We start from the raw sequence: 22,726 nt of genomic DNA on the forward strand, positions 1-22,726 counted from the left end.
CACACAAAGTGATGTTCTTGGTGTAATACTCTCACAGACATGATTCATATGCCGCAAATGAGTCAAAAGGCCATTTCCAGTTACAGAAAACTGGTTCCAACACTTTATATGTGCAGTAAACATATTAGAATGATAGTTTCTATTTAGTAGAGAAGAAAAAGGACCCAACACAGTAACTAAACATACAAACAGTCTCCAAATGAACAATGTGGCCAAACTCCCACACATTCAGTCCAAAAAGCAACAGTACAAGGCTCAGCAGCATATTTAGTGTTTTAACAACTGAAATATGAATTCAGCACTAATAAATACATTCAGGCCACAGCCTTCACAAAGAAACACCCCCAAGGATGCTCCCCCTGCACACAATCATCCAAACTATACAGATTAGCAATGGAGTACCAACCAGAATGTCAGCTACCATATATTTGCTATATAATTATATATATATATATATATATATATATATATATATATATATATATATATATATACATATATACACATGAGCATATACACATATATGATCACAAACATGTATAACAACAGGTATAATAAAAACGCCCATATAAATACAAAAAGGAAATCATGTGACCTGCAGCCATGATCACATGATTCACATTAAACAAACATTTAAAACTAATGTTCAAAGTATGAAATTACGTATTATATAATTGTTTAAACATACAGCATTAAACTATGTTAACATTTTATGTAATAGCGAAACATAAAACACAAAGGTAAATATAAAAAAGTAAATATAAAAATAATTTTAATCTAGTCTGTTGTATCCTAGTTAGAATAGGCTTTAGAGATACTGTTGCATTTAAGCCAGGAGGTGTATCAGCAGAAAGTCTAACTATCCACTCATATTCCCTAAGGTCCAAAAGATTGGACAAATCTCCTCCTCTAGTTGTTGCTGAAATACAATCAATCACCCTGAATTTGAAACAATGCCTACTACCTTGAGTTAAAATATGCTTAGATAATGCATTGTTCTCATTACAATGTCTAATATTAGACTTGTGCTCTGTTATTCTCTCCTTAAATTTTCTTGTGGTTTTTCCCACATAAAAAGATGGGCAGATTTCACATGTTGCCAGATAAACCACATGATTGGTAACGCAAGTGGCATAACAGTAGAAAGTATATCATTTTCTTGACACAGGGTGTAGTAAAGTATCTAACTGGGTTAAGCCTTTGTTCTCATATTTGACTATGTCTCCACAGCAACTACAGTTATGACAGGCATAAGTACCATGCTTTATGGTCACATTCAGACTAGGTTTTACATTACTAAAATCTTTATATCCAAGTATACTTTTTAACGTTCGCATGTTTCTATAACTAAAGTAAGGTTTATCACCTACTATCAGTTTAATATCTTCTTGTGCTAACAACACCTTCCAATATTTAGTTATTATTTTCCTGATAGCATATGTCATATAATTAAATGTGGTTATAAATCTTAAACCACATTCATTACTTAAGGACTCTGTTGGATCATCCCTTTCAATGGGTATCTTGTGGAAAATAGGTTCATACAGTCCTTCCCTATGGGATGTTACATACTCCCGGATGTTTGAAAGTAAACCTACAGGATATCCACTTTTCTTAAATTCTTCATAAGTTTCATCTATTTGCTTCAAAAATGTCTCATTCATAGAATTTAGTCTACTTACTCTGGCCATTTGGGCTTTAACAATACCTCTAAACACATGGGGTGCATGCATGCTGGTTGCATGTAGATATCTACCTGCTGCTACATCCTTCTTAAATACAGATGTATCAATATTATTATTATGTTTGGTAACTGTGACATCCAAGAAATTTATGGATATATCTGATACTTCTATTTTAAACTTCAGGAAACTGGTGGAATCATTTAAAAATGAGATGTAATTCATGAGATCAAGTAAACTTCCCTTCCAAAGAAGGAAGCAGTCATCTATGAACCTCTGATAGAAAATAATATTATCATTCAGGAATTTTTCACCATCACTTATATGATCCTTCTCCCATTGGTAAAGGACAAGGTTAGCATATGTGTTTGCCACAGGTGTACCCATTGCTACCCCTGATTGTTGTAAATAAAAATTATTATCAAATATAAATATATTACTCCCCAATACTAGTTCTAATAACATACAAATATTCTCTATATGTCTAGTTGTAAACTTAGAGCGTTGTGTTAAAAAGCTTCTGATAGAATCTACACCATAATCATTAGGAATGATGGTAAATAATGAGTTAATATCCATAACTACCATATATATGTTGTTAATATTGGCATCTGTTTCCTTCAGTCCTACATAACATTGCCTTAGTTTTAACAAAAAATCACCTGTATCTTTAAGTACTGTCTTACATACAGTTAATAAGGGCTGTAACTGCTTCTGCAAATACAGAGATATCGGTTCAGTTATCCAGCCCTTGCCAGATACAATCGGCCTCATTGGTGGATTGTCCCTAGATTTATGTACCTTTGGGACACTATATAACTGTGGAATAACAGGACATGAAACTGTAAAAAAATGAAACAGATCTAATGTTATATCATTTGTCAATTGAAGCTCATAGATACACATATTTACATAACTAATGCATCTCTTAACTTCCAGAGCTGATATCTGTTTAAATGCCGTTTGATCTCCAATTAGTAACATTACGGATTGCTTATATATACATTTATCCATGATGACAATAGAACCTCCTTTATCGGCTTGCTTGATTATGATGTTAGGATTATCCCTTAGTTCATTCATTGCTATATACTCAGAGTATGTAATGTTAAAGAACTCATTGGTTCTCTTACTTGTATAAATCTGTCTGATGTCAGACTCACAAAGGTTATTAAATGCTATTAGAACAGGTGGGTAGCATGGCATAAATACACTACGTCTCTTGCACAGATTACTATCATAACCATCATTTTTAAAAATTAATTTTAACGCTATTGACCTAATAAACAATTTTAAGTCTGTTAGGACGTTAATGTGAATCATATGATCATGGTTGCAGGTCACATGATTTCCTTTTTGTATTTATATGGGCGTTTTTATTATACCTGTTGTCATACATTGAGAAAGGGTTTTTTTAACCTGAAAGATTTGTTGTTACTATAAAGGTCTTTTTACTCAACTATTGTCAATTTATTTGGATTCATACAGACTTTACATCAGTGCTTGGTTTTGTCCACAAACATGTATACCCATTACAATAGCTGTTATTTCACCAAAACAATCTCGAAGGCTATTTCCAGTTAATTCAATAGTTGAGCACTAATATTTTGTTGACTTATGTAATAAGCTATTAGAGTTTTCTAAGCCATAAAGAAACAAAAATGTATTACCTTTTTCTTTTTTTTTTTTGTTGTTGTTCCTAAAAGAAATATAGACAGCGTTTTGTTAAATGTGTTTAAATAAGGATATATCTGTTTATTTGTCTCTGGATTTTTTCTCGTTGTCTTTCACAGACAAATACTTTTTTGATGCTTGCTTTTTTAATGTAGAAATAGTATCCATTTCTTCTTCTGTAGATATTAAGTTTTTTGTTCTACAATAGTATTGGCTTCTTCAAGAGTCTTGAAAGTCTTTTCCCCTTCTGGTAAGCAGATTCTTATTTTGGCAGGAAATATCAGTTGTGCTTTAACACCAGCATTTTTTAGTGATTTTATAAGAGGAATACATGACTTTCTTTTTGAGATGACATCACAGTAGTAGCCATTATCAAATCTAAGTATTTGATTTCCTATTTTTAGAGAGAGAGAGAGAGAGAGAGAGAGAGCCCAGGCAGATTTTATGATGAGATCTTTATCTTGACTAGATACGAATTTCACAATGATGGATTTTGGATGGGTGACTTTGCTATAAGAAATGGCTGTGGACAAAGATCTGTGGGTTCTTTCTATGCTGAAATAAAAAGATTTCAGTAGAATTAAAGTTTTAGAGAGCCATGTAGTTAAAAATGCCACTATGTTCTCTTCTTCCATTCCTTCTGGTATGCCACAGATTCTTATATTATTCCTTCTTGATTGGTTTTCTAAGTCATCAATTTTGTTGATAAGTCTATTATTTTGGTGTAGAAGGAATTCTATATTTTTCTCTCTCTAAATTAATCTGCAGTCATCACTTCATATTTCAATCAGTTTTGTTGAATCTTCTTTGATTTTGTCAACTTTAAGGTCTAGTTTGTCTTTTTCAGTATCAGGTCTTGAATATTTGCTAGTACTGAATGTAGTTCTTTTTTCAGTGAATTTTCCTGCTGAGTGGATTTAGTGAGACTCATCTTTCTTCAATTTATAATTATTTTTCTCCTTCTTCTTTGAAGTCTGACAGGAAAATATAAAGATTAGCAGCTGAAAATATAACAGTAGATCACATAATACTTCTGGATCATAGATTGATGTCTTTCAAGTTGTTATTGGTGAATTTTATGTATAATTCCTGTCAGAAGATTTCTGATATTGCAGAGCAGAAACTTTGTGCTGCTTTCCAAGCTATGCCCCCCTTTGATGTCTTTTCTTGATGGCCTGAGTGATATGTAGGTCAAATTTTAGGTTATTGTCTATAATGACTCCTAGTAGCTTAATATTTATTACTATGGTAGTGTTGTCTGTTGAAGTAATATTAATGGGTGTGCGGGTTACTGAAAGAGATCTGGGTGTGAAAAGCATTAATTTTTTTTTTTTGCATTTAGGATTAACTGTTGAGCCTTTAGCCATAATACTATGGAAATGAAGAGTCTTCAGTCATTTGTTGAAGTACTGGAAGGGTTAAGGCTGAGCAGATGATGGTAGCATTGTCCACATATTGAACTAAGGCAGCAGGTTTGCTGTCTGTGAAAATGTTGAAAAGTACTGAGTATAAAATTGACCCTTGTGGTACACTGGGGAAGCAGGTATGAACTTACTTCCCTTCCTTACCCAACTTTCTTTGCTCTTTATACACTCCCACTTCCAGTGTTTAATCTGGTCGAAAAAGAAATAAACACACCATGCATATGTCTATCAGATTATCGAATTACCATAAGAGTGAAAATAAAACCAATGAGACTAGAAGATTGATATCGCAGAAGAATGAACGTTTACAATGCCAAAATGCATAACCATGAAACTCCAACTGCAGATATCACATGCTACGTGGAGCTTCTAAAGGGAGATTGTGGTACAATGAGGAATGGGAAATTTACCCTTTTCCTCAATGTAGTGCAATCTTGGAGTTGGTGGTATATATAATTTGGGAAGCTTGTCCCCCTGAAAAAACATTGAAAAGGTAGATTTTTGTTTTCAAATTATGTGTTTGAAATTTATAGATGATGTCATGGAATTTCTTAAAGCTATAACAGTAGTTTTGTATATGTGGAAATGGAGATTTTACTGTAAATAAATTTCTGTCCTTTTAAAGTACAGTGTAATTCATGGGATATGTTGTATAAACTGAGGACTTTTCATTTGAGTTTTCTTTTTAAAAAAAAAGTGAATGTATTGTTCTGTTTGTATTCACAAGTGTGTGTAGGGTTTTGGGGGGCCAAATGTAACATCCATAGGTGGTTATATGGTGTTATGCATTTCAGCATTGTAAAGTTTTATAGTTGTGTAATTTCAGTGTTGTTGTCTCATTGTTCTCATTTTTGGTGTTATGTAATTTGATAAACTGATAGGGATGTCATCTGATACATATTGTAAGGGTACATCACTCGCTGTTGGGAACAGACTGCAGAATAATTTCTGACCTGCAACATTCTGTCAATTTTTTTCTTAACTGTGTGCACTCTTAACAGTTAATGGGTAATGATTTAACTTTTTCTGTATGGGGAAATTATAGAACTCTATCTCTCATAGTTCAGAATTGCTTAAAACCTATATATTAGCATACAAATATACCTCATTTAAAGTACTTACACAGATGGAATATACAAACAAATGCTTATTGTAATTTAACTGCAGTGGAATCTCTTATAGCAAATAGGTTCCCAGATTCACATAATGAGCTTCACAGAAGCCTTTGAGCCCTCTACTGAAAGAGCTATAAAGATGGCCTTGCAGTACAACAAAAGCATATAGGACAATGATGCAACCATCCAAAACACACACGTGCGTGCGTGCATACCTGCAGTCAAACCTGAAATGCCATATTTGGCTTAGCATACTTCTTTTAGTACTGACATGTAAATTGATGCATATGCTCACTGCGTATTATAAAATAAAAGATCATTTATAATCAAAAATATACATGCTGATTACACTGTGAAATCTTGGAATGCTTTAGAAAAGGTTTATGGATGTGGTGAGAGAGGACATGCAGGTGGTTGGTGTGACAGAGCAAGATGCAGAGGACAGGAAGAAATGGAAGCAGATGATCTGCTGTGGTGACCCCTAATGGGAGCAGCTGAATGAAGAAGAATAAGGCATCTGTTTTAAATATAGCGTTAACCAGAATAAGATGTCTGGCTACTACATCCTGATATACAGAAAAGTAAACACAGGTAGAACTCCCTATTTAAATAACACAATTCCTCTCCAGCATACAGAAATGGTTAATGAACACCTTTTGGGAAACTGATTTTGAGTGACATGGCAAGAAGTAGACATAGATATTTGCTGAGTGTTCAAGAGCGAAGCAGCTGGTCTATGCTGATTCCTTTAAAAGTAACAGAAAGTGTATTTTATGTTATACAGTGTATCAATGTATATGAGTCCTCTGGATTCACAGTGTAAAATTCAGACATCCACTAAATGAAATAACATTTGGAGGGAATTCAGGACCATTCATTAAATGATATTATGTAAAAAAGGTAAGAAATTTCTTTCTTAAATAATGTTATTGCATAACTGCAGTGACATAGTTCTGTTTTGGATGACATATGATCTGCCCACAGCCAGCTTTTTGAATGTGATTAGCATTGCTAATTGATATTGAATATCAACATTTATGAAATACAAGGGAATCTCTTTGTGTGTTTGGACAGACAGCACCATCTCAGTTCAGTTATGCTGTTCTTTTTCAGCTCTTCAGTACACAGACGACCAAATCCTGACTTATTTCCCCCTCCTTACTAACAGATTTTCCATTTTAACCCCTCATCACCTCCTCTGTTTGGACAGTTTGGACCCCTCTTTCCTTCAACATTTGTAGCTCCAACTTACTGACTCTTTCATATTTTCTTTTCCATTCTCTGAATCACTGATTTCTGCTTCTCTTTGTTATTGTTTATCTGATATGCCACCTTTTATGAAATAACTTTTCTTCATCTTTTATTGACTTTGCAAGATATACTTGCACATAAGGTACATTTCCCTTAATGGTGGATCTTGTACAATGCAATTCCTCTTGGATTAATTGTCTCTGAAGCTATATTTGTGTACCATCTTAAGTCACTCTTTCTATGAATTACAGTAATTTATGTTGATTTGCATGTATTGAACTAACTTGTATTATTTAAGGTTATAATGTGACTTGTCACTGAGTTCTATGACTGTCTTCTAACCTGCTTAGCAAATGATAATTAAAATAAAAATGAAAAGGATCTTTATACCAGTACATCACTTCAATAAAATGGAAAATAAATGCAGTATTTTAAAAATAATCAAAATTCAAAAGCAAATGGATGGAGTATTTCAAAACTATGAACCAAGAACAGCCACACAGAAAAGACACTGTTCCCATGAATTGTACACAGCAAGATAAAAGGTTTCATCAATAAAAAAACAGTCAGTAATAATAATTAGGTAGTAGTAGTAATAGTGCTGAAATTCTGCACAACTCATTAATAGGTATTTACACACTTTTGTACAGAGGACATCATCAGATCTACTGTAAAACACCACTGACTGAGATATATACATCCACCATTACACCACATAAGCAAGTTACACCCAACAGAATTGAACAATAGAATTTAACAATATATTAAACATACTGTAACACCTCTGTGCAAATATTCTGTTGCTTAATGAAGCTTTTCTTCTGATGGGAGGGGGTGATTACTATCATACTGTAAATATGTATTGTAATCAGAATCAAAAGAAAAGTTTAATTAAGGGTCAGTTCATACAAGACATAGTGTCAGAGGATGACATCCTGAAGCATGAAATGGTAATAGACTATGTTCACTGATTGAGGTTACCCAACAGACTTTCTTAATGACATCAAGGTTCAAGTTCTTAAAGACAGAGATACTAGGCATAAACCCAGTTAGGAAATGTCTCACCAAGAAATGGACCTTTGATAAACTCTTCACATAATAGTAATTTTAACAACATTATAGTTTTAAAATATAGCCCAGGGATTTTTAATGCCACACAGCTAACAGAGCAGAACTGGAAACTATTTTCCTGTTGTGATGGCATACCCAGAGGATAGGTGATAAATCTATGTTTATTTATAAACGGAGCAGGAATACAAAGAAAAACTGGAGTCAGTGCCAAAACCTAACGATACTATAATATCAGGAACCTATAAAAATGGTACGTGTTTGCAATGTCCATCTATACTTGTTGAACTTGAATTAAAACTAAGGGGTGTAACATATGATTGTAGATTCAGAAAGAACTTCAATTGTGGTAGTGCAGGCATTGAATATGCAGCTTATTGTGATTGCTGTCAGTATTTTTATGCGGCAGTAAGGAGCATTGTTTGCACAAACAATTTATGAACATTGTAATGACATAAAAAAGCTGATGAGAACAATGCACCGTGTAAAAATACCACAGAGTGTAAGGAACATAAAAGGCTCCTGTTTGTAGTACTAGAACAAATTGCAATTGAACCCAGAAGGAGCCCATGGAAGCTTAAGCTAGAATCTTCTTCTTCTGGATGTATATTTTTGTGCCAGTGGTGTTTTATGGCAGTTCAGATGTATGGATGAAAGCACTCAACTACTTATTAAGGACTGTGCAGAATTTGTGCTGTGTTACTGACTGTGGTTTACTGGTGAAAATTTTCAATTTGCTGTTTACAGTTCCTGGGGCAGCATGCTTTGTGTGTTGTTATTTTTGGTTCTGAGTTTTTTGCATGCAGATTTGGCTTTTTGTTCTCTTTTTTTATTTTAAAACTATGTTATACATAATGCATTCATGAGAAGAAAAATCAATGCAAATTAGTTTGGTAGAAGCTCAGTAATAGCTTTGCTAAATATAAGAACTCACCCTAAATAAAAAAAAAATATATATATATATATATATATATATATATATATATATGGGTCTAGGACTATTCACTGAAAGCACATTTCACTGAAACACATTTGACTGTGCACAATTTACTGAAAGCTCAATTCACTGAAAACAAAATTCACTGAAACACATTTCACCAAAAGTTATATATGGCCTTTTCCCCACTGTTGTGCAACCCTGGAGTTAGTACATATAGTAAGGGGGGGCACCACCCCCCACATCGGGGTGTGGGGCGTATAGCCCCCCACCTATTTTAAATATTTAGAACTATATACACGGATACTTGCAATTCCAATAAATTACTTTTTTCTGAACTTAATCTTCTTCTTCTTCTTTCAGCTTTTCCCTGTTAGGGTCGCTACAGCAGATCACCTGTCCGCTCATGATTGGCAGTGGAGTTTTACAGTGTCGAGTTGCCAGCCCAGCACCCAACCTTCCACAGAAGGCGCGCACACACACACACACACACATGCATTCACACCTAGGGCCAATTTAGAGTGTCCAATCCACCTGCAGCATGTCTTTGGGATGTATATATCCAAAATATGTGGGGAGAGGTGCCCCCCCTTACTATATATACTAACTCCAGGTTCACACAACAGTGGGGAAAAGGCCATATATAACTTTCAGTGAAATGTGTTTCAGTGAATTGTGTTTTCAGTGAAATGAGCTTTCAGTGATTTGTGCACAGTCATTTGACTTTCAGTGAAATGTACTTTCAGTGAATAGTCCTAGACCCATATATATATATATATATATATATATATATATATATATATATATATACATACACACACATATATACATATATATATATATATATATATATATATATATATATATATATATATACATATATATATATATATATATACATATATATATATATATATATATATACATATATATATATATATATATATTTATATGTTCTTTGTTTTGGTGCAAAGTATTCTGATTTCTACATTTGATAAAATGCTTACTTTGTCATACACCAAATAACTAAATGTAAGATGCTAAAAACTGCTGTATCCTCTCCATTATATACTTTGTTGGGCAGTAAATGAACTTTAAAAATGAAGAGTTTTATGGTTTTGCATATAAAACATTCACTGTATTAAAGCTGTTGGCTAAACTACAGAGAAGAGATAGGGGCTGTGTCAGTTGGCTTGTTTAAATGACAAATTATGTTTGCCTGAGGGGTGTGAAGGCATCAGAGAAGTGGTTTTGGTGGCCTAAGAGAATACTTGTGTGTGCGAATGTGTGTGTGTATGTATGCTTTGTGAGGAAGTGGAATTCTTAAGGCATGATTTATTTACTTTATTTATTGAGAAGATCCATCTTGGGTTATCCCATTTTCAGAAGAGGCCTGAGGAGAAAATCTCCACATATTGGGCAAATAGATTTAAAGGCAATTTTGTAAAATACATCGAGTGTACATGAAAACACGGTTATATGAATACATATAAAACACATTATATAACATAGAGTAGGCTATGGACTTAAGAAATGCAATTTTTTCATGAGGTACTTAGTTACAGAGAAATTATACAAATAGTGGATATATTATGTAACGTGCTTATCAGTTGGAAGTATAGAGAAGGCAGCAAAGACATCAAGGGATTTAATATGAGGCAGAACTTAGGAGGACAAGTAGTTGCATGAAACATTAGGTAGACTGAGGTTGACAGCTTGTATAGATTTGTATAAGGAAACCAGATGTAGTGGTAGTTACCTAGGAAATGGAAGTTTTGTAGGAGAGAAAACGCCTAGAGGGTAGTGTGGAAGTCTGTGGAAGAATTGTATAAGAATAGTATAAATGACTCTTGTGGGAGAATTTACAGTGAGATTGTTTTGTGATAGATATAAATTTACATGCATAAGATCAGAGTCCAGAAAGTTTAAGTACAACTTTTATGGTGAAGCGTAAGTTAAGTACTCGGAGGGGAGGGGGGGTAGCCAGGGGTGGTGCATAAGCACAATCAGTTATTTAGCAGATGTTTATTGATCTTTTGAAGCCATGCAGTGTGTCTACCTGTCTTATTTCTGGTGGTATTTGCTTCTTGAGTTTTGCTACCTGGCTAGAGTACAGTGCACCTCCTGCACTGTTACATGTTTTTTTTTATGGATAGAAAAGCTTTTTTGTTGGATCATAGGGCTTGATTAGTGGTATACGGATGTAGTATCACTTTTGTAGTTGGTCATTTTTCTGCAGAGTTTATTAGTTTATGGGCTGTGATAAACTGTTGAGATGATTTTTTTAAGTTCTAGCCAGTTAAAGCTTTTTTAGTGCTATGCAATAATGGGTTTTCTGTGGATTATTTGTAGCAAATTTTGTTGCATGATCGCCAGAATACCTGGGGTATTGTATCAAAGGCCTTGCCAGATCGGGTAGGCTGTATGGACTGCCTTTCCTCATCAATGGCTTTGGTGACTGTTTGAAAAAGTCAACCAAGTTTAGAAGGCATGATCTGCCTTTGACAAAGCCAAACTGGGATGGATCCAAAGTCTGCAAATTCCTATGTCTTTATTTATGAGGTCCATTATGATCCTCTCCATGGCTTTGCAGATAAGGCTTGTCAAGCTAATGGGCCGGTAATTTCCAGGGTCGGTGGAGGCACCGCCTTTGTGAAGTGGGACCACAGTTGCAGTGCGCCACTCCCTGGGTACGTATCCAGAGGTAAGACTATGATTAAACAGCTGTCCTAGCTGTGGGTTTAATTCCTCGTTGAGTTCGTGGAGCACACAGCCGGGGACACCATCAGGTCCCATGGATGCTGTGTTTTTGCTTTGGAGAGAGCAGTTCTCACTTGGGCGTTGGAGATGTTTGGGGGGCTGCAATCGCTTGGTATAGATATCTCTCCTTTTGATATAACTATGTTATACATAATGCATTCATGAGAAGAAAAAACGGAAATTAGTTTCCATGTGAAGCCTGTAATAGCTTTGCTAAATATAACTCAATCTAAATAAAAAAAATATATATATATATATATATATATATATATATATATATATGGGTCTTAGATTCAATTGAAAGAAACACATTTGACTGTGCACACAATTTACTGAAAGCTCAATTCACTGAAAACAATTCACTGAAACATTACTTTACCCAAAAGTTATATATATGGCCTTTTCCCCACTGTTGTGCAACCCTGAGTTAGTACAGTATAACTATCAAGGTGTGTGTGGGCTGCAAAGGCCCCACCCTATTTTAAATATTTAGAACCATATACATGGATACTTGCAATCTACACAAATTACTTTTCTGAACTTAATCTTCTTCTTCTTTCTCAGCTTTTCCCTTGTTAGGGTCGCTACAGATCACCCCTGTCCAGCCATGATTGGCAGTGGAGTTTTACAGTGTCGTGAGCTGCCAGCCCAGCAATCTAACCTTCCACAGAAGGCTGCCAAGACACACACACACACACACACACACACACATGCATTCACACACCTAGGGCCAATTTAGAGTGTCCAATCCAGCACCTGCGGTAGCAGCATGTCTCTTTGGGATGTATATATCCAAAATATGTGGGGAGAGGTGCCCCCTACTATATATATACTAACCCAGGTTCACACAACAGTGGGAAAAGGCCATATATAACTTCAGCAAAATTTCAAAGTGAATTCAAGCCAGTGAAATGAGCTTCAAGATTGCACAGTCATTTGACTTTCAGCAAAATGTACTTTCAGTGAATAGCGTCCAGACCCATATATATATATATATATATATATATATATATATATATATATACATTATTATACATATAATATTATATATATATATAGCATATATATATATATATATATATATATACATATATATATATATATATTATTAGCATATATATATATATATATATACATATATATATATATATATATTTATATATTCTTTGTTTTGGTGCAAAGTATCTGATTTCTTACATTTATTAAAAATGTTTACTTTGTCAGCACAAATAACTGTAAATGTAAGATGCTAAAAACTGCTGTATCCTCCATTATATACTTTGTTAAAGGTAAAATGTTCTTAAAAAAACAAAGAGCAGTATGGTTTTGCATATAAAACATCTACTGCATGCTTTCAAGTTGGCTAAAGGCTGGTAGCAAGAGATAGGCTGTGCTGGCTTGTTTAAATGACAAATTATAAGCCAAGCCCTGAGGGGTGTGGAAGGCATCAGAGAAGTGGTTTTGTACCTAAGAGAATACTTGTGTAAAGCGAATGTGTGTGTATGTATGCTTTGTGTGAAAATTTTAAGGCATGATTTATTTACTTTATTTATTGAGAGATCCATCTTGGTTATCCCATTTTCAGAAGAGGCCTGAGGAGAAAATTCCACATATTGGGCAAATAGATTTAAAGGCAATTTGTAAATACATCGAGGTACATGAAAACACGGTTATATGAATACATATAAACACATTATATAACATAGAGTAGGACTTAAGAAATGCAATTTTTTTTCAAGGAGGTACTTAGTTGCCAGAGAAATTATACAAATAGTGTGATATATTATGTAACGCGTTTATCAGTTGAAGTATAGAGAAGGCAGCAAAGACATCAAGGGATTTAATATGAGGCAGAACTTAGGGAGGACAAGTAGTTGCATGAAACATTAGGTAGACTGAGGCTGACAGCTTGTATATAGATTTGTATAAGGAAACCAGATGGTAGCTACCTAGGAAATGGAAGTTTTGTAGGAGAGAAAACGCCTAGAGGGTAGTGTGGAAGTCTGTGGAAGAATTGTATAAATGACTCTTGTGGGAGAATTTACAGGAGATTGTTTTGGTGATAGATACATAAATTTACATGCAGCAAATCAGAGTCCAGAAAGTTTGGCACAACTTTTATGTGAAGCCGTAGTTGGGTACTTGGAGGGGGTAGCCAGGGTGGTGCATGTAAGCACAACTTCAGTTATTTAGCATAGATGTTTATTGATCTTTAGCCATGCAGTGTGGCTCCACTGTCTTATTTCTGTGTATTTGTTTCCTTTGAGTTTTGTTACCTGAGTTAGAGTACAGTGCGCACCTCCTGCACTGTTGTTACATGTTTTCATGGATAGAAAGCTTGTTGGATCATAGGGTTTGATTAGTGGTAATTTGATGTAGTATCACTTTTGTAGTTGGTCATTTTTCTGCAGAGTTTATTAGTTTATGGGCTGTGATAAACTGTTGAGGTGATTTTTTTAAGTTCTAGCCAGTTAAAGCTTTTTTAGTGCTATGCAATAATGGGTTTTCTGTGGATTATTTGTAGCAAATTTTGTTCTAGGCTGTTTGTAGTTTATTTTTAATGGTTAAGTTAAGATTTGTAAAGATGGGTGAGGCATACATTAGGGATGGAAGTAAACATGTTTGAGCTATGATTTTTTTCTGGAGTTATCAGTGAGGAATTTCCTAGCTCTGTAGAAGGACACTAGTTTCCAGTGTGTTTTTTTTTGATGGCTAGGAGTAGGTGTTGGTCATGCCTGAGATTATCACTGAGCATTATTCCAAGACATTTTGCCAGTGTGATATATTATATTTTTGTTTTGTTGGCTGAGAGGACCTAAAAGATTGTTTTTGGTTCGAGTAGTTTTTAGGGGTAAAAAAACATCAGTTGTATTTTTTTAGCATTTAAGAGCAAGTCTAAGCTATCTAGCCAGAATTTTATGCCTAGAAGGGCCTTTTGGGTGGTATCTTGCTAGAGGTGGTGGTTAGCTGAGCACAGATTGGCACTTGGCCCATTGTACCAGAAAACCTTTAGTGATTATTGATAAAGATATTGAAAAGAAAGGGTTCTAGAATTGATCCCTGAGGGACATCCACTGCGACTGTGAGGAAATCAGAATAGTCTTGTTGCCATTTCATGGCTTGATTTCTATTGGATAAGCAGCTGTAGAACCAGGTTAGTGATGGTTACTGAAGACTAGATTGGCTGAGTCAAAGAATTCTCACACAGTATCTGAAACAATAGAACTGCCAGTTTTGCAGAGTTATGTTGCATGACATTACATGGCTGATGCATTTCAAAACATGTCCAAGCGCAAATGCATTTTAATGTCTGCAACTATGCTGCTAAGCAATACGAATAGATAAAACATGTAATAAATAAATATGGCACCTGTGAATAAGCCATTACAATAGTAAAACTATTCAGACACCTTTAAATCAATGAATAAAAAACAGTCCAACAGGCCAAGTTCACCATAAATCAGACATTAAATAACACTTTTGTTTATATTATATTGTATTGGTTTTCTGTTTTCTTGAATTGTCATAATTCCAAAACAGTATCCATGTGCAGAATGTATCTATAAAATCCACACACACACACACACACACACACACATTAATAATAATATTACTGACACATTAATATCAATAATATCAATATAGAATAGCCACACAATACACACCATACATGTGAATATACATATGTCTGTATATATTGTGTGTGTGTGTGTGTGTGTGTGTGTGTGTGTCTGTGTCTGTGTAAAACACTGACATACATGTAAATACTATCCATATCAAATGTCTGAATTACACTGGAAGTGAGTCAAAGGAAAACTCTTAACAGTCTATATGTGATTTGCTAAATTTGATGAGACCTTTGATAACTTGGTGCTTGGAATTTAATAAAATTATTATACACATTGAGAATGCAGGATAAAGTGAGAAGTTGTACAGCAAAGTGATTATAGAGCAAGAGATAACAGCATACTAAACATTTTTTACAGTACTTTTAAACATAACCCACACCACCTACATTATAGTCATATTGATTTGTTCCAGCCTCACGCATTCAGTGCGTTTGAGTCTCTTAGATAAAAATTCTAGCTCAGGCATACCTTTTTATTTTGCAGGCAGTAGTTAGTATAGACACTTTAAGGAGAGCTGTATAACTATGGACAAAGTAAAGCATTATTTGCTTTGTTTTTATGGTTCAATCCAATGATGAAGCACTCTGTTCTTAGAAATCTCCCCAGATAACCAAACCAGGTTGTCCAGGTTTACACTGTTTACAGCAGCAAAAACACCTGTAACTATATTTCCAAGTCTAGTACCTTCATGTTGGCAAAATAAAGGTATCATTGTCAATGTACTGCACAACATTCAGTGAAGAACAAATCGTATACTTATTAACATTTAATGACAGGTCTGTTTCCATATACATATTTACAATTCACCAGGGTTTTGAGTCTGATTTACTGACTCTGCTCATCTCTGCTTCAGTTTTAAAGTCTCCCTGCACAGCTTCTGTCATCATATTAAATACTGAATGTTTTTGCACGCCTGGCAACTTGTATTGTACTATTTGAGCCAAAAATGATAATCTGAGGCCATTATGACCAAGAATGATAAGCCACATTACAAGTGGAGGTGGTCGTGTTTGCGCTCTCAAACCCACATGATAAAAATAGCCAGCAAGCATTTTCAGGTATTTTTAAACACATTTTGGTTGGGTGTTCTCACTACTACAACAATTATTATAAACCATTCTGTTATTTGAGGTCTGCCCACTAAGTGAGTGTTTCTCTATTTCCCACCAAATCATGATGCACTGCTGAAGGAGAACATCTCTTTGCCTACCACTGTGATGTAGTGCACCACATTTTTATTTATATATGTTGAGAGTGCTTTGACTCATCAGTCACCTGTGGTAAATAATTTTCTCTCCATTCCCTGTTTTGTTTGGGGACTCAAATACTTTTTCAATGGCTTATTCCTTCACCCCCTAATTTTGCCCTTCAATTTGATGAGGTTACTTCATCTCCCATAATTTTGGTACTGAATTATAACTCTGCAGCATTGGAGACTAGCAAGGCATTTGGTCCTGCACTAATACTGTTGTTGTTACCTTCACCCAACAGCTGGGCCCTGTGCAAAGGAGAAGGCACAATCAGCTGATCCTGATTAAAGCACACTGGCTTTTAAAAAGCCAATATTGCATTTGAGCTCAAACCTGAGCACTGTAACAACATCTTGCTTGTGGCCTGTAAACTGTAGCAACTGCTTGCTACAATGTGGCTAAAAGTCAAATATAAATCTCTTTTTATTAACTAAAACCTGTGGTGTTTCTTGGAAAGCAGGGTATAAGTTGTAGCAATTGTTGGTTACATTTTAGGCAGCAGTTTGCTACAGCTTATAAGAAGATTTTTTTTTGTCAAGTAAAAATCTGAGTGCTGTGGTGCTCCATGCAGGCAGGCTATAAACTGTATGAACTATTTTGCTATGTTTGTAACAAAATGGTTTGCTAGTGTTTATAAGAAGATTTTAATAAACATGAGTGCTGAAGCACTCTGCAAACAGGGTAAACTGTGGCAACTGTATGCTGCATTTAGCAAGCAGTTTCTACAGTCAAAAGAAATTATTATTATTAGTTTGTTTTGTTTTACTTGAATTAACTATTATCAGTTCAGGGTAGACTGTCGACTGCTGCCTTTGAGGTTTATGACATAGGTTTTGAAGGCCTTATGGTTGTCTTTTGCCTGGATGGCTAACATGACCTCAGAATTGTCATTATTGGATTAATTAACCCTCTTAGTTGCCTGCTTAATTTGATGAGAGATTTCTTATGTTAATGGGAACTATATTTCCTGATTTATCCAAGATATTTTACCTTTTGTTGTATAACCTTTTTAATTTGTGATGCCACTAGAGTTAGTTTTTGGTTTACTTTTGTTAGGTATAGCAGGCTCAGTGCGACCATTGACATGGTTGTAGTTTCTGTGCAACAATTTTGCATATGCTGCTGTGTTTTCTGGGTCTGGAAGGGCAATGAACTATAGGTTAATAAAAGATAGTTTGACTTGGAATTGTTCCTAACTGCAACTGGGTTTACCGGGGGTCACTGAGATGATTTTTGGATGGCACAGTGATGCAGAGGTTGCGTTGTTGCCTCTCAGCAAGATATTCTCTGGTTCAGTTTTCAGCTGGGGTGCCTTCTGTGTGGAGTATGCATGTCCTCCCTGTCTTTGTGTGGGTTTTAAAAAACAAAAAAAAAAAACTGACTGCTGAGTCCCCAGAATAATAAAACAACCGCACGTAGAGCCCTTTTGTGCATTTCCCACCTCAGACAGACCAGCCAAGCACCCACTGCCACTAGATGAATAATCATAGTCCTCCTGTTGTAAAAACACAGTAAATGAGTGTCTAAAGTGCAATTCTACCACAAACAAACTTAAGGAAAGGCACATGGAGAGGCAGTAAGTAATTAAAGATATCATCAGCAGTGCATTTGAAACGGCTAATAAAAGTGTGATTATTCAATAAAAGTATTTAAGTTTGGCTGGATGGCACCAGATGCAACCCAAACACTTCTGAGGCACAGGATGGAATACCAAGCATTGCTGAGGTCTGTAAAAATGATCCATGAGTTGCTATACAGGCATTAGAAACAAGGTAAATACTATCCATATCAAATGTCTGAATTACACTGGAAGTGAGTCAAAGGAAAACTCTTAACAGTCTATATGTGATTTGCTAAATTTGATGAGACCTTTGATAACTTGGTGCTTGGAAGATTTCTTAATTAAAATTATAGATTGAGAATGCAGGATAAAGTGAGAAGTTGTACAGCAAAGTGATTATAGAGCAAGAGATAACAGCATACTAAAATTTTTTTACAGTACTTTTAAACATAACCCACACCATTATCTTTACATTATAGTCATATTGATTTGTTCCAGCCTCAGCGGCATTCAGTGTTTGAGTCTCTTAGATAAAAATTCTAGCTCAGGCATACCTTTTTATTTTTGCAGGCAGTAGTTAGTATAGACACTTTAAGGAGAGCTGTATAACTATGGACAAAGTAAAGCATTATTTCTGTTTTTGTTTTTTATGGTTCAATCCAATGATGAAGCACTCTGTTCTTAGAAATCTCCCCCAGATAACCAAACCAGGTTGCCCAGGCTTCACTGTTTACAGCAAAACACCTGTAACTATATTTCCAAGTCTAGTACTTCATGTTGGCAAATAAAAGGCATCATTGTCAATGTACTGCAATAACATTCAGTGAAGAACAAATCGTATACTTATTAACATTTAATGACAGGTCTGTTTCCATATACATATTTACAATTCACCAGGGTTTTGAGTCTGATTTACTGACTCCTGCTCATCTCTGCTTTCAGTTTTAAAGTCTCCTGCACAGCTTCTGTCATCATTAAATACTGAATGCTCTTAATGCCTGGCAACTTGTATTGAAATTATTTGAGCCAAAAATGATAATCTGAGGCCATTATGACCAAGAATGATAAGCCACATTACAAGTGGAGGTGGTCAGCACTTGGTGCTCTCAAACCCATGATAAAATAGCCAGCAAAAGCATTTCAGGTGTTTTTTAAACACATTTTGGTTGGGGTGTTCCCCGCCTTACAACAATTATTATAAACCATTCTGTTACCATTTGAGGTCTTACCACTAAGTGAGTGTTTCTTATTTCCCACCAAATCATGATGCACTGCTGAAGTGAGAACATCTCTTTGCCTTACCACTCGTATGTAGTACCACATTTTTTATTTATATATGTTGAGAGTGCTTCTTTGACTCATCAGTCACCTGTGGTAAATAATTTTCTCTCCATTCCCTAAGTTTTGTTTGGGGGACTCAACAGCTCTTTTTCAATGGCTTATTCCTTCACCCCCAATTTTGCCCTTCAATTTGATGAGTGTTGGCTCATCTCTCATCTCCCCATAATTTTTAGAGAATTATAACTTGCAGCATTGGGGACTAGCATTACTTGGTCCTGCACTACTACTGTTGTTGTTACCCCTTCACCCAACAGCGTGGCCCTGGGTGCAAAGTGTTGAGAAGGCACAATCAGCTGATCCTGATTTCTAAAGCAATACTGGCTTTTAAAAGCCAATATTGCATTTGAGCTCAAACCTGAGCACTGTAACATTCTGTTTGTGGCCTAAACTGTAGCAACTGCTTGCTACAATGTAGCTTAAAAGTCAAATATAAATCTCTTTTTTGTTAACTAAAACCTGTGGTGTTTCTTGAAAGCAGGGTATAAGTTGTAGCAATTGTTGGCTACATTTGTAGCAAGCAGTTTGCTACAGTTTATAAGAAGATTTTTTTTTTGTCAAGTAAAATCTGAGTGCTGTGGTGCTCCATGCAGGCAGGCTATAAACTGTATGAACTATTTGCTATGTTTGTAACAAATGGTTTGCTAGTGTTTATAAGAAGATTTTTTTAAATAAAACATGAGTGCTGAAGCACTCTCTGCAAACAGGGTAAACTGTAGCAACTGTATGCTGCATTTATAGCAAGCAGTTTCCTACAGTTTAAAAGAAATTATTATTATTAGTTTTTTTTGCTTTTTACTTGAATTAACTATCAGTTCAGCAGACTGTCGTCTGCTGCCTTTGAGGTTTATGACATAAGTTTTGAAGGCCTTATGGTTGTCTTTTGCCTGGATGGCTAACATGACCTCAGAATTGTCATTATTGGATTAATTAACCCTCTTAGTTGCCTGCTTAATTTGATGAGAGATTTCTTATGTTAATGGGAACTATATTTCCTGATTTATCCAAGATATTTTACCTTTTGTTGTATAACCTTTTTAATTTGTGATGCCACTAGAGTTAGTTTTTGGTTTACTTTTGTTAGGTATAGCAGGCTCAGTGCAACCATTGACATGGTTGTAGTTTCTGTGCAACAATTTTGCATATGCTGCTGTGTTTTCTGGGTCTGGAAGGGCAATGAACTATAGGTTAATAAAAGATAGTTTGACTTGGAATTGTTCCTAACTGCAACTGGGTTTACCGGGGGTCACTGAGATGATTTTTGGATGGCACAGTGATGCAGAGGTTGTGTTGTTGCCTCTCAGCAAGATATTCTCTGGTTCAGTTTTCAGCTGGGGTGCCTTCTGTGTGGAGTATGCATGTCCTCCCTGTCTTTGTGTGGGTTTTAAAAAAAAAAAAAAAAAACTGACTGCTGAGTCCCCAGAATAATAAAACAACTACACATAGAGCCCTTTTGTGCATTTCCCACCTCAGACAGACCAGCCAAGCACCCACTGCCACTAGATGAATAATCATAGTCCTCCTGGTGTAAAAACACAGTAAATGAGTGTCTAAAGTGCAATTCTACCACAAACAAACTTAAGGAAAGGCACATGGAGAGGCAGTAAGTAATTAAAGATATCATCAGCAGTGCATTTGAAACAGCTAATAAAAGTGTGATTATTCAATAAAAGTATTTAAGTTTGGCTGGATGGCACCAGATGCAACCCAAACACTTCTGAGGCACAGGATGGAATACCAAGTATTGCTGAGGTCTGTAAAAATGATCCATGAGTTGCTATACAGGCATTAGAAACAAGGTAAGTTGACTAATAAGCTCTCTGGCCAAAAAACGATTATACTCAGGCATCTCTAGTGTATTTCCCACCTCATATAGACCAGGTATCACTTACTGCCACAAGATGTAAAATCTCCAATCCTCTGTCTCTATAAACACAGAAAACAGCATACCTCTCAACCTGCAGATGAGAAAATCAGGGGCAAAGGACCTTATAATCAGGGACATCTACTTAGCATAAGATGCATATGCAAATAAGCACATTAATGCACATGCCCACACATTAGGCTACATGATGACAGGGCATAATTTATATTTCCTTCCTTCATTTTCCTAAGGCAATATCAGGTGAAAAACAATCAAAATTTAAAGTGAAGGAGAAAATGCTAAGGAAAAAATAATAAGTAACACTAAACACTCTAATACATCCCAAGTCATAGTCCAGCAGAAAGCAGGGCAGACTATGCCTATTATTCTAATAATAAGTAAATAAAGCACTCACCTAGTAAACTAAACAATTAGTCATGCAGATTCTGTAAGAACATCTGTCCTCACTTGTATTGAGTCACTACCTAGTGTCTTAAATAGCCTTTTGAGGAAAAAAAATAACTTAAAGCAATCCCTACTTCTAATACTTGTTGAAGCATTTGCAGATTATAAGGCTGCACTCTCTTTTCCCAAGTGATACTTGTATTTAATAATCTTTTTAATTAAATATTAAAATTTCTAATAATGTGGAATGTCTGTTTAGTTAAGGGAACTGTTATAAAGGAGAGCATTCTGTTAATATTTTCTCGTTGGAGAAGCCTACCTCACACCTTAGATTCTTTTTAGAAACAGCTGTAATTTTTCAGTGCACTTGACATGTATTTTTTATTTTAGTTCATCAAAACATTTTAAATGGATTATATCACCTTCAACAATGACATCTAAAAATGTTTCAGTATAGTAGTCCCTGAATGTAAAACATTGTAAGCATATTGCATTCAAAAATATTGCCATTTTACCTTATATATCATCTCTACATTTTACATCCCTACAAAAATCCATTTATTCTTTTAACAATAATGCTACCAAGCATACCTCTCAACTAACTGCATTTTGTTTTCTGTTCCCCATAAAATTTGTGGTTTTCTGACAAATCACTGAGGACTGAAGTCAATAAATAATAATATATGTTTCAGTTTCAGACTTCATATCCTTCAGAAAACATAGGCTAACACAGTCTATGTTATTCAAGCAACTTCCTAAGTTTATAAG

The sequence above is a fragment of the Protopterus annectens genome, chromosome 15.part0 (genome assembly GCF_019279795.1).
Source record: "Protopterus annectens isolate FY-2018-M chromosome 15.part0, PAN1.0, whole genome shotgun sequence".
Classification (NCBI taxonomy): Eukaryota; Metazoa; Chordata; order Ceratodontiformes; family Protopteridae; genus Protopterus; species Protopterus annectens.